The 15767-nt window shown below is 40.1% G+C and overlaps 1 protein-coding gene and 2 long non-coding RNA genes across 4 annotated transcripts in view; 1 reads left to right on the top strand and 2 right to left on the bottom strand.

Moving 5' to 3' along the window:
* LOC138157150 (uncharacterized) overlaps positions 1–4726 on the top strand; it is a 138952-nt gene extending 134226 nt beyond the window's left edge. Inside the window, exon 2 of the long non-coding RNA XR_011167318.1 lies at positions 4677–4726. This is a non-coding gene — a long non-coding RNA (uncharacterized lncRNA). The remainder of the gene's footprint in view (positions 1–4676) is intronic.
* LOC138157148 (uncharacterized) overlaps positions 1–15767 on the bottom strand; it is a 470623-nt gene that overhangs the window by 215488 nt on the left and 239368 nt on the right. The window lies entirely within an intron of this gene.
* Positions 1–15767, bottom strand: part of CHST8 (carbohydrate sulfotransferase 8) — a 221028-nt gene that overhangs the window by 68316 nt on the left and 136945 nt on the right. The window lies entirely within an intron of this gene.

Here is a 15767-nt window from a genome sequence, read left to right as displayed (position 1 = left end):
AGGAATTGATTTGGACTTGGTGGGCAAAAGAGGAAAGAATCAGGGATAACAAGGAGGTCATGAGACTGAATTATAGGAAAGGTAGTGGTGCCCTCACCAGAAACAGCATAGTCTGGGGGTGGAGCATCTCTAAGGGGAAGAGAATGAGTTTTACTTTGGACACATTGAATTTGAGATTCAGACGACTGTAGAAGCAAGTTTAGAGTTCAGGAAAGGGAAAAGGGCTGGGCATATGTGGATTTTAGAGTCATTTTCAATGAGATCATACTTGAATGTATGGAAGCTGATGGAATCATCAAAGGAAAGAGTACAAGGAGAAAAGAGAAGAGGACCTAGGACAGGGTTTTAAGGAACACTCATGTTCATTTGATGGAAGATGATGATCTAACAAAGGAAAATAAGAAAGAGCTGTCAGATACAGAGGAGGAAAAATAGGAGAGGAGAATGTCATGGATGCCAATGCAGAAAGAAATGTCAACAGTGTTAAAAGCTATAGACAGGCCAACGAGGATTCAGACCATCAAAACTAATTAGACTTAGCAGTTAAGAGAGCAACGACAGTCTTGGATTGAACAATTTCTGTAGAGTGATGGGAACAAATCCAGGTCGCATAATGTTGAGAAGCAAGAGACTGGCAAGAAAGTGGAGGCAGCAAGTGTAGATGATTCTTTCAGGCAGTTTGGCAATAAAAGGGAGGAGAGACATAGAATGGCTTCTAGAGGGGAACTTTTCAGAGCAAGGAGAGGATCAATCTGGGAGAGGGAATTGTCTGAAGACACTGATATGGCTACAAAGAGAACGCCCCTAACAAATTAGATTTTTAAAAGATGACATAAATATAATAAAATTCATTTGGAGGAAGAAAATATTGAACATAAAAAAGAAAACATTGGAGAAAAGTAATAATGAAAGAAGAATAGCGTTTCCATACCTCAAATTATATTATACAACAGTAATCATCAAAACTGCTCTGTACTGGATAAAAAAGAAAAAAAAGTAAATTAGTAGAACAGACTACAATAAGAAGAATCAGAAATAACTGAACTCAATAACCCAGTGTTCAATAAACCCCAAAACATAAATTACCTGGGGTAGGAACTCCATATTTGATGAGAATTGTTGGAAAACTGGAAAGCAGCCTGGCAGAAATTAGGTTTAGATCAATATCTTATACCATGTACCACAATAAACTTAAAATGAACATGAGACTCGAATAGTAAAGGTCATGAGATTAAAGGTTAGAAGAGAATCAGATCAGGTACACTTTACAGCTATGGCTAGGGAGTGAATTCTTAATCAAAGAAGAGATAGAGGTGATCAGAAAAGATGTAAGGTAACTGTAATGACATGAATTTGAAAAATTTTGTCCCAAAAAAATTAATGCAATTAAGATTAGAAGGGAAAATGATGACTTTGGGGAAAAACGTTATACTATTGAACAATAATAATAGTAGTAATAACAATAACTAGTATTTATATTTCACTTAGGGTTTGAAAGCTTTTTACAAATATTATCTCATTTTATCCCCCAAACTCTGGGTGATAGATGCTATAATTATGCCCATTTCACAGATGGCAATGAACCTATATATATATATATGTATATGTATATGCATATGTATATGTATGTGTATATGTATATGTATATAGCAGCAACAGCAAAATTTGATAGGGAACCCTTCCCTATTAGAGAGAAAGTCAAAGGAAGTGAAACAGTTTTTTAAAAAAGAATTGTAAATCATCAATAACCATATGAAATAATACTCCAAAATCATAATAATAAGAGAAATCTAAATCAAAGCAATGAATCCCTGAAGTTTCACCACATGTCCAACAAATTTGCAAAGATGAAAAGAGAGGGAAAGGAGTAAACTTTCATTAAATGCCTACTATGTGTCAGGCATTGTGTTAAGCACTTTACAAAATCATCTCATTCTATCCTTCCTACAATCCTGTGATGTAAGTGCTATTATTACCTCCATTTTACAGTTGAGGTAAACTGAGGCAGACAGTTAGGAAGCATCTGAGGATGGATTTAAATTCAGATCTTCCTGACTCTAGGCCCAGCAATCCAACCACTTAAGAGTTTGTGCCTTAAGAGACACAAACAATCAATGTTAGAGGGGTTGTAAAAAAAAAAAAATAAAGGATATACTGATGCACTATTAGTATAAGCTGTGTATTGGTCCAGCCATCTTGGAAAGGAATTTGGAATTTTGCTAATAAAGTGACTAAACATACACTTTTTTTGCCTTTTGGAGGGCAGTTGGGGTTAAGTAACTTGCCCAAGGTTACACGGCTAGGTTTTTTGTGCGGGTGTTAAGTGTCTGAGGCCGGAACTGAACTCGGATCCTCCTGACTCCAGGGCCGGAACTTTACTCACTATGCCACCTAGCCACCCCTAAACATACACTTTTAAACCCTTTGCTGCAGACATCCCACTACTAGAAGCATATACCCCCAAGAAAGTCAATAATAAATGGAAACAAAGTAAATGTTCATTGATCGGTGGGGGTTGAACAAGTTGTGGCACATAGATTTATTGGAATACTGATGACTCTAAGAAATGATCAATATGATAAATACAGGGAAGCATGGGAAGAATTGTATGACTTGATACATGGTGAAGTTTCAAGAACCAAGGAAAAGATACATGAGCGCACCAATGTGAATGAAAAGAGCAGCAAGAGGAAAACAAACCAGACTGGATGCTATGTAGTTATAATGACAAAGCTTAGCTATAAAGAAGGGTTAGGAGAAGGCACCTCCCTTTATTCTTTATAAGATTCAGGGGGACTAAGGGTATAGCACACTGTCTCTGATAACAGGAACTTATAGATTTTCTAGGTGGTGCTGTGGATAGAATGCTGGCCTGGAGTCAGGAAGACTTGAGTTCAAATCCAGCTCCAGATACGTACTAGCTGTGTGACCCTGGACAAGTCACTTAGCCCTATTTGTCCCAGTTTCCTTAGCTGTAAAATGAGCTAGAGAAGGAAATAGCAAATCACTCTAGTATCTTTGCCAAGAAAGCCCCAAAAGGGATCACAAACAATGGAAAACAACAACATAACATTTTTCCCTTGCATTCATTCTTTGCCATAAGAGACAGCTCTATAGGAGAAGAGGAAGAGGTGTTCAACTGGGAAATGTCAGCAATATAAAAAGAAAGGGTAGAAATAAAATTCTAAATCTATCTATATATACATACAGAAAAGGGAAACAAGGGAAAGAAGTGTGAAGTGATGGATCCATAAGACTAATGATGGGAGTCCTGAAATATAGAATGAACTAAGGTTGGTAAGAAAAGCTAAGAATAGAAAAAAAATTTTTTTAAAGATCAATCAATCAATAAGCATTTTTTAAATGCCTATCATGTCCCTGGCACTATGGGAGATGCTACGGATACAGAGATGAAAGCAAAAAAGTTCTTGCCCTCAAGGAGTTTCTATTCTAAAAAGACAATATATACTCACATAGGTATATAGAAAACACATACAAGACAGATAAAAGGTATAATGGTGCTTTGTAATTGCCAAATGGAGAACCATGCTAGGGATGAACAGGACCTTCACTCCTGGATATGGGTGAAAAGACAGAGACTATCCCAGTCTGGTAGTTGGAAATATGCAACCCATTCCAGGATTACTATCAATGGGAAGAAGCTGTTCCCACCTCTGCAGTAGGGGAATACAAAATGTCTTCTTCCAGAAGCAGGCCCTACTTACTGTTTTCCACATGAATGCCTCTATCTTAGCTGATCTCGGAACTCAAAAAGCTCCTTTTCTTAGGTCATCTTGGGGAAGGGGAGTCATTTGATGTTGGGGGTGAGGAGTAAGGAACAGTATCATGAAAACCCAGAAAGGAGAAAATATCCAGAAGGAGGAGATGGTGAACAGTGTCCGATGTTGAAATGAGGTCAAGAAGGATGAGGATTAAGAAAAGCCTTAGGATTTGGAAATTAAGAAATCATTGGTAACTTTAATGCAATTTTGGAAGAAAAATTAGGATCCCAGGAGGGAAGGAATGGCTTCTTGAAGTGCATGGGATGATAATGATTGGTAACTTAGATTAGTTTTTTTTACTTTACTGCCATTTTATCTGCCATGGAGATGACCTTTAGACTGGAAAGAACAAAATGAAAATGGTCCAGAGGGAGTTGATACCCAAAATAAATAAGTAGATATAAAAGAGCACATAGCTTCTCTTGATGAGTTCAAGTTACCTGACCCAGGTGAACTATATTCTCAAGTACTGAAAGAACTGGCAGGTGTGACAGCTAAACCACTGTCAGTGATATTTAAGAGATCTTAGAGAATGGGAGAGGCTTTGCAGGATGGGATACGGGCAAATGTCCTTATTTCCAGAAAAAGAGGAAGAGAGGGACAGGGACAGTAACAGGATTAGGGAAAGAGAGGAGAAGATAATAATGGAACTTGCAAGCTATAGGCCAGTTAGCTTTATTTCAATTACTGGCAAGATGCTAGGATATATTGTTGAAGAGATGTTTAGTGAACCATCTAGAAAAGGAAATGTAGGGGTGGCTAGGTGGTGCAGTGAATAGAGCACCCGCCCTGGAGTCAGGAGGACCTGAGTTCAAATCCGGCCTCAGACACTTGACACACTTACTAGCTGTGTGACTTTGGAAAATCACTTAACCCCAATTGCCCTCCAAAAAGCAAAAAAAAAAAAAAAAAAAAAAAAAAAAAAAAGAAAAAGTAGATTCAAATAGCCAGTATAGCTCAGACCAGCCTTATTTCCCATTTTTGTCAAGGCTACTATATTTGTAGGTCACAAAAATTCTGAGTATAGTTTACCTAGATTTTAGTAAAACATTTGACAAAGTATCTCATGTTATGTTTATGGGAAAGAGGGATATGTGTGGGCTGAAAGATAGTATGATTAGATGAATTTTGCACTTGTTGAATGACAGGACCCTAAAAGTAGACATGAATGGTACCATGTGAACTTGGAAGGAGGTATCCAACACTACACTCCAAGGATCTGTGCTCAATATCATGTTGTTTAACATTTTTACTGATTATTCTTATAAAGGCCTAGGTAGAATGCACTTATCAAATTTTTGGATGACACCTAATATGCTGGATGAGAGTCTGAATCCAAAAATATCTTGACAGGCTAGAACACTTGAGGGAATCTCATGAGATGTAATTCAATACTGATAAATGTAAAAATTCTACAGTTTACATTCAGAAAGATGAATGTACAAGTACAATATGGAGGACAAAGATTTAGACAGAGCTCTGTCTGAAAAAATGAGGTGGTTTTACTGGACTATAAACTCAGAATGAGGCAATAGTGTGATATGTTAACAACAACAAAAAGCAAATGAAATTTCTTGGCTACACTAAACAGATGATAGTTTGTAGGAATAACAAAGCTGAAAATCCCTCTGTACCTTGCCCTGATCAGCACACATCTAGAATAAAGTCTTTGCAACACATAAAAACATTCATAAGCTAGAGAGTGTCCAGAAGTGGGCAACCAGGATGGTGAAAGGTATTGAGTCCATTCCATATGGGGACTCGGTGAAAGAACTGCAGCTAGTCAGTGTAGCATTAGATGGTGAGCTCCTTGAAGGCAAGGACAATCTTCTGCCTTTTTTTGTATCCCCAGATATTAGCAATGCCTGGCACAAAGTAGATGTTAATAAATGCCTATTGACTTGGTTGACCGAAAAGAAAAGGAGGAGCTAGGGAGCACATGAGAGTTATATTCAAGTACCCCAAGTGCCGCTATGTGGAAGACATATTAGACTTTTTCCAAATCTAATCATAATAAGCTTAACAAATGCTTGTTGACTGAAACATTTGTTGACTGATCTGTTTGGCGCCAAAAGGCAGAACTAGGTCCACTGGGGATAGAAATTTCTGAAAAAAAGATTTAGGCTTGATGCCAGGAATCAATTTCCTAACAATCTGAGGCTCTCCCAAAATGGAATGAGCTGCCTCAGGAAGAAGTAAAGTTCCCCTTCACTAGAGAGCTTCCAGCAGAGGCTGCTGAAGGACCATTTGCTGTGTGGGTTGGATTAGGGAGCTGCTAAGGTCCTTCCTAACTCTGAAATTCTGTGATTTTGAGCTGGCAGGTTAAGGAAGGTTTTTATTTTGCTTTGTTTTAAGAAAACAAGTTTAATACATGCCTTCTGCATTAGCTTCATTGTCATTTCCAAATATATCACTTATTCCTGACCATGGCATGGAACTGAATTCTCCCTTGCAATGAGTAAAAACAGCAAAGCAAAAGCAATGGACACAGTTACCATGTCTGGCCAGGCATGCAACTTTCTGCCTTGGCAGACCCTAGGTTTTCTGTCCGGGGAAGTAAGGTATGTTTCATCATATGATGGTCTATCGGTGCTTTTTTGGTAATTCAGTGTGGCTTTCTGTGAGTGATCCTTTCACATCACCATTATAGACAGACATTGTGCATATTGTTCTTCTGATTCTATTTCTATCAGTTCGTATGGATCTTGCCGTGTTTCATGAATTTTTCATAACTGTAATTTTTACTGTGTAATAACATTCTATTACATTCATATACCACAATTTGTCTCCCAAGTCATTAGGCGTACCCTTTGTTTCCAGCACCTCACAATGTGCTGCTATACATATTTTGGTATATATGAGACCATTTTCTTTTCTTCTGTTTCTGACCTCCTTATAGTATATGTCTCATAGTGGGACAAGTTAAAAGTGGGGTTGACCTGAGCATTTTTGTAGGCATTTGGGAAGGAGCCAATAGATAGAGAGAGGCTGAAGGTAAGAGATGAAGGGAGTGATGATATGTCAAGTTACTAGAAAAGATGGGAGGGTACAGGATTCATGGCACAAATAGAGGAATTATTCTTGTCAAGAAGGGCTATCTCTTTCTTAGAGAGACGAATAAAGATGGAAAGAATGAAGAAAGACATTGGGAGGGGGTTTCCCACAGTATGGAGAAGGGCGTCATAATGGATGACTTCATTTTTTTCAGTAAACTAGAAGAGGCTATCTGTTGAGAAGAGGATGGTGGACAGTGTTAGTGACTTCATGGGAGAAAAGATGGTTCAGAACTCTGCTAGGAGGAGTGGGCTAGAGGTTCTGATCAGGAAGAATGGAAGAACTGCCTTACAGCAGTGAGATTAAATAACACAAATATACAAGGAATCAGGTTAGTAGAGTTGTTATTTCCTCTAGCAGCATTTAAGAACTCAGAGAAGCAGAGAAGGTGGAAAATGGTGGGGATGATCCAAGGTTGAAGATTAACAATGCATGAAAGATAAAGGAAAAGGGGAACAAAAGAGTTGAAAGCAGAGAAGAATGTAACACTGAATTCGTTAGTTGTAGGTTAGTTGATTAACTCAAGACAATTAAGGAAGAAAAGTGGAGCCAGAGGAGTGTGGAGGTTGTAATGATATGGAGATGCTGTGAGATAACATTTAGGAGTAGTGAAGCAGAAGGTAGAAGGGCAGGAAATAATGACCAGAGAGAACTTCAGAGTTACTGGAGGTAGCATAATGATGGATGGTGGAACTTGGAGTATGACCATCTTTATGGGTCACTGAAGTAGACTGAAGAAGCAGATCGTGAAAGTCTCCTCTGCCCTGTACTCTCATTGGTACAAAGTAGCTGGATGGTCTCAGGAAAGAGAGGAGGCTTCTGGAAAGATCTTTACTTACTGTGTAATCATAACGCAGGCTTAGATTAATGAACATACCAAGCAATCCCAGACACATCTCATTGCATACACCTGCTTATGTTCTAGAAATCAGATGTGTAACCATTAAATAATAACCATTAAATGGTTTTAAAGCACCAGCCTTGTACTAAGTACCATCTAAGGGTTCTACCCTTAGAGAGGTCCAAATCTGAGGGGACTAGACATAGTTCCTGCTTCTAAGTTGCTTCTAGCTCAAGGGAATTTATTTAGATCCTATCCATGGAAAGTCCTTGGTCTGTGGAGAGAAACAAAGCCTTCCCCTCAAAAACCCCCAGTCTGAGGAAGAAAAATGACAGCAAATGGCAAGGGAAGTGGAGAAATATCTCTAGAGGTAGAGTCAAGGGGAAACAAGGTAGGTAGCAATGTAGGATAGTGGAAAAATCACTAGATGGAGAAAGAGAGAACTAAGGCAAAATCCTAGCTCTGTTACTTATTTCCTGCGTGACCATGGACAAGTCACATGCCTTGACAAAACTGAAGCCATTTTGTTTTAAGATTCTATTCTGTGACTGAGTAGTTGTTATGTAAGTTGTTTTTCTGTGGTAAGATAAAGATTTGAGTAGTATAGTTTGGCAACGATGCACATTGTGCGTCCCAGACATGGCAAACAGCTATGAACAACTAACCCCAAACCTAGTTTAAAAAAAAAACACAAGAAAAAACCTTGGGGGTAGCTAGGTGGCACAGTGAATAGAGCACTAGCCCTGGAATTAGGAGGAGACGAGTTCAAGTCTGACCTCAGCCACTTGACACACTTACTACCTGTGTGACCTTGAGTAAGTCACTTAACCCCAACTGCTTGTCTTCCCCTACCCCCCCAAAAAAAAACCCCAAACCACCTGATAAACATTTGCTAATGATGTTAGTTTTGATTGATAGTTTACTTTCATCATAAGCTTAGATAATCAATGTGCAATCAGAACTTAGGTGTAACAAGCTAATGCCCATAGGCAGAACGATGAAAAACCCACCTGGAGACCCCTCATCGTTAACCTAATCTTAGCTCTTGGCTGGTTCTTGCATTTGACACACTTGAGACTTGAGTGTGATCATTGAGGACAGAGCTAACTAAGATTTTCCAACTTGCTGGACAGTCACCTCCGAGAAGGAGACACATGGCCGGACAGAGAGGGAAGCTTGTAGTTTAAGGAGATGGATGAGATATACGTACTGGAAAGTCCTAGGAAATCAGGCTGGTGGTTTATTCTAGTGGGGTTAATGTTTTTATTGTCTAATAAATAATAAACTAATGTTTGCACAATTTAATTAATAAAGTTTGATTGCTAGCATTGAAAAATATGTCTAATTAGTATTTCTGTTGCACTAGTTAGCATAAATCACAGTAAATCAGTTTTGCACATGCACTGTACATCACACTTTAATTCTAAAATATAATCCAACAATTGGATTTCTGTTTATTTCTTTTGTCTGAGTCAGTGTGTGGCAGGAATGTTCTAACTGATAATTAGAGGCAGCTGAGCAGATTACACATTCCTATCTCAAGAAAAAAATGGGAAGAAATTCCATGATGAGCTCCAAATGGACACATGACCTAGATACAAAAGGTCAGATTATAGACAAATTAAAGGAGCAGGGAAGGAGATAGCTTTCAAAATTAGGGTTACAGAGAGTTCTTGACCAAACCAAGGCTAGAGATCATAGAAGATAAAATGGACAATTTTGATTATGTAAAATTAAAAAGCTTTTGCATAAATAGAATATAGTTAAGTGAGAGGAAGAATTGTTAACTTGGAAAAAAGCTTTTAAGCAAGCTTCTTTGATAAGACTGACATCTGATATACAAGAAATTGATTCCAATCCATGGGAATAAGAATCATTCTGTGATAAACAATCAAAGGATATGAAAAGTCAGGTCTTGAGAAATCAAACTAAGAACAACATATAAAAATGCTCCAAATCACCAATAATTGTAGAAATGGAAATGAAAACAACTCTGGGGTCACATGCATCAGATCAGCAAAAAAGATTTTAAAAAAGGGAAATTCACAACTGTTAAGGCCACTTTTGAAGAGGCAGGTGAATGCATTGGAGATGGAGCTGATATATAGGTACTGCCTACTATATACTACCTACTGAATAGGTATTGCCATTCTGGAAAACAATTTAGAATGATGACCTCTACCTTTCCAAATCACCAAACTGTGCATGTACCCTTTGACCTAGTGACAGGACTACTTCACTTGTAACACAAAGAGAAGGGAAAGGGAGAAAAAAAGGAAGAGAGAGAAGGAAGGGGAAGGAGAGGGGAAGAGAGAGAGGGAGAGGGTGAGGGAGAAAAGGGTAAAGAGAGAGAGAGAGAGAGAGAGAGAGAGAGAGAGAGAGAGAGAGAGATGTACAAAAATATTTACTGCAGTATTTTGTGTTATACCAAAGCACTTGAAACTAAGGGAATGCCAGTTAATTGAGAAATCACTGAACAATTATGGTATATGAACACAATGAAATGTTATCATGCCATAAGAAATTAAGGGATAGGTTCAGACAATCCTGGGAGTTCTTGTATGAACTACTGTAGATTGAAGTGAGCAGAACCAGGAGAACTATTTATGTAATGATTATAATAACATTGCAAAGAAAAAAAACTGAAAAGCCTAAGAATTCTGTTCAGTGCAATGGTTAAGGACAACTCCAGGGACCAAAGATGAAACATGCTACCTACCTCCTGACAGAGAGGTGATGGGCTAAAGGTGAAAGATGAGACATTATTTTTTATTTATCCATTTTTTTTGTTTTATTTTATTTAACTATATTTTTGTTTGCTTTATTTAACTATATTTATTGATTATAAGAAAATAGAAATTATTTGGGTGGAAGGAGAATTTGGGAGGTAGAGTGGAATTATGATAGGCAGGAAAAAAAGAATGTTAAGAGCATCAATGAAGCATTTTTTTAAGTGCACAGAATAGAACAGAAGGAGGTTCAGAGGGAAACATAGACAAGTGGGATAACTTTGGATCTAATGTGCCGAATGTATTATATACTTTAAAAATACCAAGTAACAGCTATCTACGCACAAGGCGCACGTTGGTTTCCTTCCTTGAGGAGATGGTGAAAGGACTGGAGGAATGGAGTACCTCCACAATTTGAGTTATCAGGGGAAATGAAGTAAGTATTCCTTGATAGAATGGCACAAGGAGGAAACAAGAAAAAAGGCTGTGAAGAGGAGGAGGGGAATTCTAATCCGTATCAGGAGACTTGAGTGTGGAAGAATGTGACACAAGGAAGGCAAGGAAGGAGAATCACTGAATATTTGGAGCTAGACAACAAGGAGCAAGAAGGAGGGAGAAGAGGGGGAAGCTGGACCATCTCAATTCAATTCAACCAGAAGGGAGTAGTTTCTTGTGTTTCAAAGAATAATGAAATAGATCCAGAGGCAGCTGGTGGTACAGTGGATAGAGTGTTAAATGTGGAGTCAGAAAGACCTGAGTTCAAATCTGAACTCAGACACTTCTTAGCTCTGTGACCTTAGGTAAGTCACTTAACTCCAGTCTGCCTTAGTTTCCTTATCTGTAAAATGGGGATAATAATAGCACCTACCTCATTTGGTAGTTGTAAGGATGAGATGATGTCTCTTAAGTGCTTTGTAAACCTTAAAGAGCTATGTGAATGTTAGCATCATCATCATTACAAGACACTGGGTAAGAGATCACCCAGTGATGGTCAAAGGAAGAAGAGTCAAGTAATGATCGTTGGTGAGTCCATTCTTTGAAGGGCTCTAAGGTAAATATTTGTTGACATGACATAAACAATAAGGAAGTCTGCTGTCTTTGTGAGGATATGTATCTAGGATGTAAAAGAGAACTCCCAGGATGGGAGTATGCTGGTAAATATTTAACATCTAGCTCTTTGCCCCCAAAATATATGCATGACATACTTTTAAGTTTAATCTGCAATAGTAACATTTTCCCGTCATTTTTAAGTCTAGAAAATCAACAAAACCATAAATCAAACCCCGATTTTTTAGCATTTGCTGATTTCTTAAGTATAAATGCTCACAATGAAAATTGAACAATTGGCCCACACTTCTACCCCAAGACTTGTCAAACCTAATAATCATGACTACCCACCTCCCATGGGGGTACAAATTACACCACCCACAGGAACTTAGAAAGTAATGCTTAAGGATTATAAGGTACTAGGCAAAAAACAAAAACAAACTGGCAGACCTTAGGGAACAGGTGGCATCTTCAACTCTTCACTCTCATTCACAAACTGTGTCTAATCAGTTGACAAGTCTTGTTAACCCTACCTCCTACACCACCTGTTCCACCTGGCCGCTTCTCTTCAGTCCTAAAATATTTTCATGTCATCCGGTTCCTGCCCTCCTGTGTTCAACAGATTCCCTGTAGACCTTTTCCTTGGATCTCATGTAAAGGTCTAGGGTCAGGATTTCAGGCCTCCTGCAAGGGGTCAAGTACCAAAAGGACCATCATATGAGGGTTGGTCAAATGAAGTAAGGGTACTTATTCTGGAAAAGGGAAGATTTGGGAGAGGGGCATGATGGCCATTCTCAAGTATTGGAAAGGTTGCCACAGAAAGAGAGAGCAGATTCACTCTGCTTGGGGCCAGAGTGCAGAATTAGGAACATTGATTGGAAATGGAAAGGAGGTCTATGTCAGTTTGATGTAAAGGAAAACTGTTTTAATTAAAGCTGTCTGAAAGGGAAGGGGCTGCCTTCGAATGTACTGAGTAGAAGCTTTCTGCAGAGATTTTTTTGTTTTGCTTTTTGGAGGGCAATTGTGGTTAAGTGACTTGCCCAAAGTCACATGGCTAGTAAGTGTGTCAAGTGTCTGAGGCCAGATTTGAACTCAGGTCCTTCTGACTCCATGGCCAGTGCTCTATTCACTGCACCACCTAGCCACCCCCCAGAGAGAGTATTTTTGATGGGCATCATAGAGGGGTTTCTTGGACTTGATGACTTTTGAGGTCATCCATTCCAGTGCTAAATCTGTGATCTTACAGTCAGGTATGGGTTGTACCAGATAACCTCAGAGGTCCCTTCCAACTCAGATTGTATTTCTCTGACACAGCTTGTATGTGGTCTGAGAAGGATGAGAAGGTGCCTCTTTTTAGGGAGATTACTTCCTAAGGGGAAGACATGACCCATATCCTTAAGGAGTCTCGGGTCTGAGAGGGTTGAAATACCTTTGCTTTCAGGCATATCCTTTCTGAAGGAAGGATATAACCCCAGTTCCCACCTTGGAATGGAACTGCTCTCTTGGACTGGAAGGTGAATGAGTCTATTGTTACCTCAGCCCCCTAAATCTCGTTCAAGATTCCCAGACTATGCTCCATCCCATCCAGCCATCCCCACAACCACAAGGGGGGGGCAGACAGCCAGTATAACTTGTGAGTGTGTATCTTGCCATCTGCCCTGTTGCTTTTTCCTCTTCTTCCTACTAAGTGCAGTGATCCTCCAGACCTGTATTTCCATAGATTCTGCCACCCCTCCTCCCAATACAGGCAGAGCTAATCCACTCAGCTTTGGGCTGTAATTCAAACCCTGGCCTTCTGATTCCCAAGCTATTTCTGTTACGGTCCTCTGAGGAGAAGGGAGGCTGCTTAGACTGGAAGGTCAAAGAGCCAGTCCTCAGCTCTCTATATCCATCCTACTTCAGACACCTAGACCACACTTCATCCTACCCAGTCACCTGCTGGGACACAAGGACCACCAGAGTGGCATAAACATCTTGCCATTTGTTTTATCTTGTAGATGTTTCTCTTCTCCCTCTTCTTTAGGGAACAACAATCAAATCAATATTACTATAGCTCCTAGAAAGGGCATAACCATCTCCTGCTGTATGGGTCCACTTCCATCCCAGTCTCCATAGACCTTCCCTGGCCTCCATTCCCCAATTCTGTGAACCCTCCTAGAAGGTGAGTTCCTTGAGGGCAGGGACTGTCCCACTTTTATATCTGTATTCCTAATGTCTAAGGCACAGAGATGATTTAATAAATGCTTGCTGACTAATAGAAACTTTGGTCTGAGAGGAAGAGAAGGAGTCATTGCCCTTCAGGTGTCTCCAGGCTAAGAAGTGATCACAGCCTCTGCCCTCAAAGAATCCCCATTCTTTTTTTTTTTTTGCTTTTTGGAGGGGGGAAGGTAGGGCAATTGGGATTAAGTGACTTGCCCAAGGACACATGGCTAGTTTTTTTGTGTTAAGTGTCTGAGGTAGGATTTGAACTCAGGTCCTCCTGACTCCAGGGCTGGTGTTCTATTCACTGCACCACCTAGCCGCCCCAGGAATCTCCAGTCTTAGGGGGAAGGCAGGGGTCTCTGCTCGCAGGAACCCCCTGGGCATGGGTGACATGATTTACAAATGTCATTGCTGTTCAGGTGTTTCAGTCGTGTCTGGTTCCTTGTGACCCCATTTGGGATTTCCCTGGCAAAGATACTGGATGTTTTGCCATTTTCTTCTTCAGTTCATTTTACAAATGAGGTAACTGAGGCAAACAGAGTGAATGACCTGCCCAGGGTCACACAGCTAGAACATGTCTGAGGCTATATTTGAACTCAAGAAGATGAGTCTTCCTGACTCCAGGCCCAGCACTCTATCCACTTGGCCACCTAGCTTCCCATTATAAACATTGAACAACAACAAATAGAACTAAATTTCATTAAATTATGAAGCATGTGGAATGGGCTATGGATTCTGGGAAGCAGGTTTGTAGGATTGTCCTGGAAAGGACCTTGGAGATCCTCTCCCCTCATTTTACAGATAAGGAAACTGAAGCTGAGATAGCAAAAATATCTTGCCCAAAGTCATCAAAGGTGGTAAGCAGCAGAGCTAAAATTCAAACCTCTAGGTTCTCTAGGTCCAGTGTTACTCCACTATGCCAAACTGCCTCTCTAAGACAGATTAGAGAGATCAAGGGTGTAATCAGGGGAGGCCTCATGGAAATAAGGGGAGGGTGTGACCACCCACTTCTGGACCCCGACTCCCTTCCTGACCTGGAACTTGGCTCTAGCACTGATGCGTTCAGCCCCCATTAGTACCTTCAGCATCCTGGTGAAGCCCATGGACCCCTTCTCAGAATGCTTTTAAATGCATAAAATAAAATACAAAGGAAAAGACGTGCTGAAATGCAGTTACCCAAAAAGAAGAAAAAAAAAATCTCACAGACTCTAGGGTAGGAACTCCTGATAACTTGGTTATTAAATAGGATCAAAGATTTAGAGTAAGAGGCTAGAACCATCATCTAGTTCAATCTACCCATTTCATAGATGAGGAAAATGAGTCCCAGAGAGGTTGACACCCACAATACCCCATGGATGGCACATGGCAGAGGTAGGATCTGAACCCAGGTCCTCTGATTCTAAATTCATTGCTGTTTTTACAATTCCATGGTAACTTTCCAATACTACCTAATGGAGACCCTACAGGAGGGAAGGAAAAGTCTAAGGGGTACCCAGAGGCTCATTATTGAACATGGGGCATTGCTTTCCACATACCAGCAGCTTTGTGGAAGGAGATCCTGTTGGGAGGGTCTCCCATTATGAGCCAGGAGCCTGAGGCTTTGCAGGAGGAGATTCCAAATGCGTGCCAAAGCTGGTGCTTGCTATCCTAGCAGCCACTGGCATGGGTTCAACTCTGCTGAGGATAAGTGCTAGAAGGTAGGACTGCTGAGGAGTTACTGAGGAAAGATATTGCTGGGAATCAGCACATGGCTTCTAATCCTGGCTTTGCTATACAATCTTGCATGGAGACAGTGTGGCATAGTAGACGGAGGCCATCCAAACCCTGAATCTAGTTCTTACTAGGTGCACGACTTTGGGAAATGGTCTTAGTCTTTCTGAGCCTCAGTTTCCTCCTCTGTAGAATGGGGATATCAACATCTGCTGTAGCCACCTCACAGGGGTGTTGGGAGGGACATGGGAGAGAACAGAAGTAAAGTAATTTATCAACTCAGAAGTATTAGATAATTACTAGTTTTCGTTGTTTTGGTCAAAGCCATTCGACCTCTTTGGCCCTCAGTTTCTTCAGCTGTAAAAGGGAAAAAAGATTATCTCAGCTTGGTCTTCATTTCAG

Source organism: Petaurus breviceps, unplaced genomic scaffold (genome assembly GCF_028583685.1).
Source record: "Petaurus breviceps papuanus isolate PSGF00001 unplaced genomic scaffold, PetGlider_PUasm1.0 171, whole genome shotgun sequence".
Taxonomy (NCBI): Eukaryota; Metazoa; Chordata; class Mammalia; order Diprotodontia; family Petauridae; genus Petaurus; species Petaurus breviceps.
Note: the sequence above shows the minus strand (reverse complement) of the source record. Positions and strands in the feature narration are given on the sequence as shown.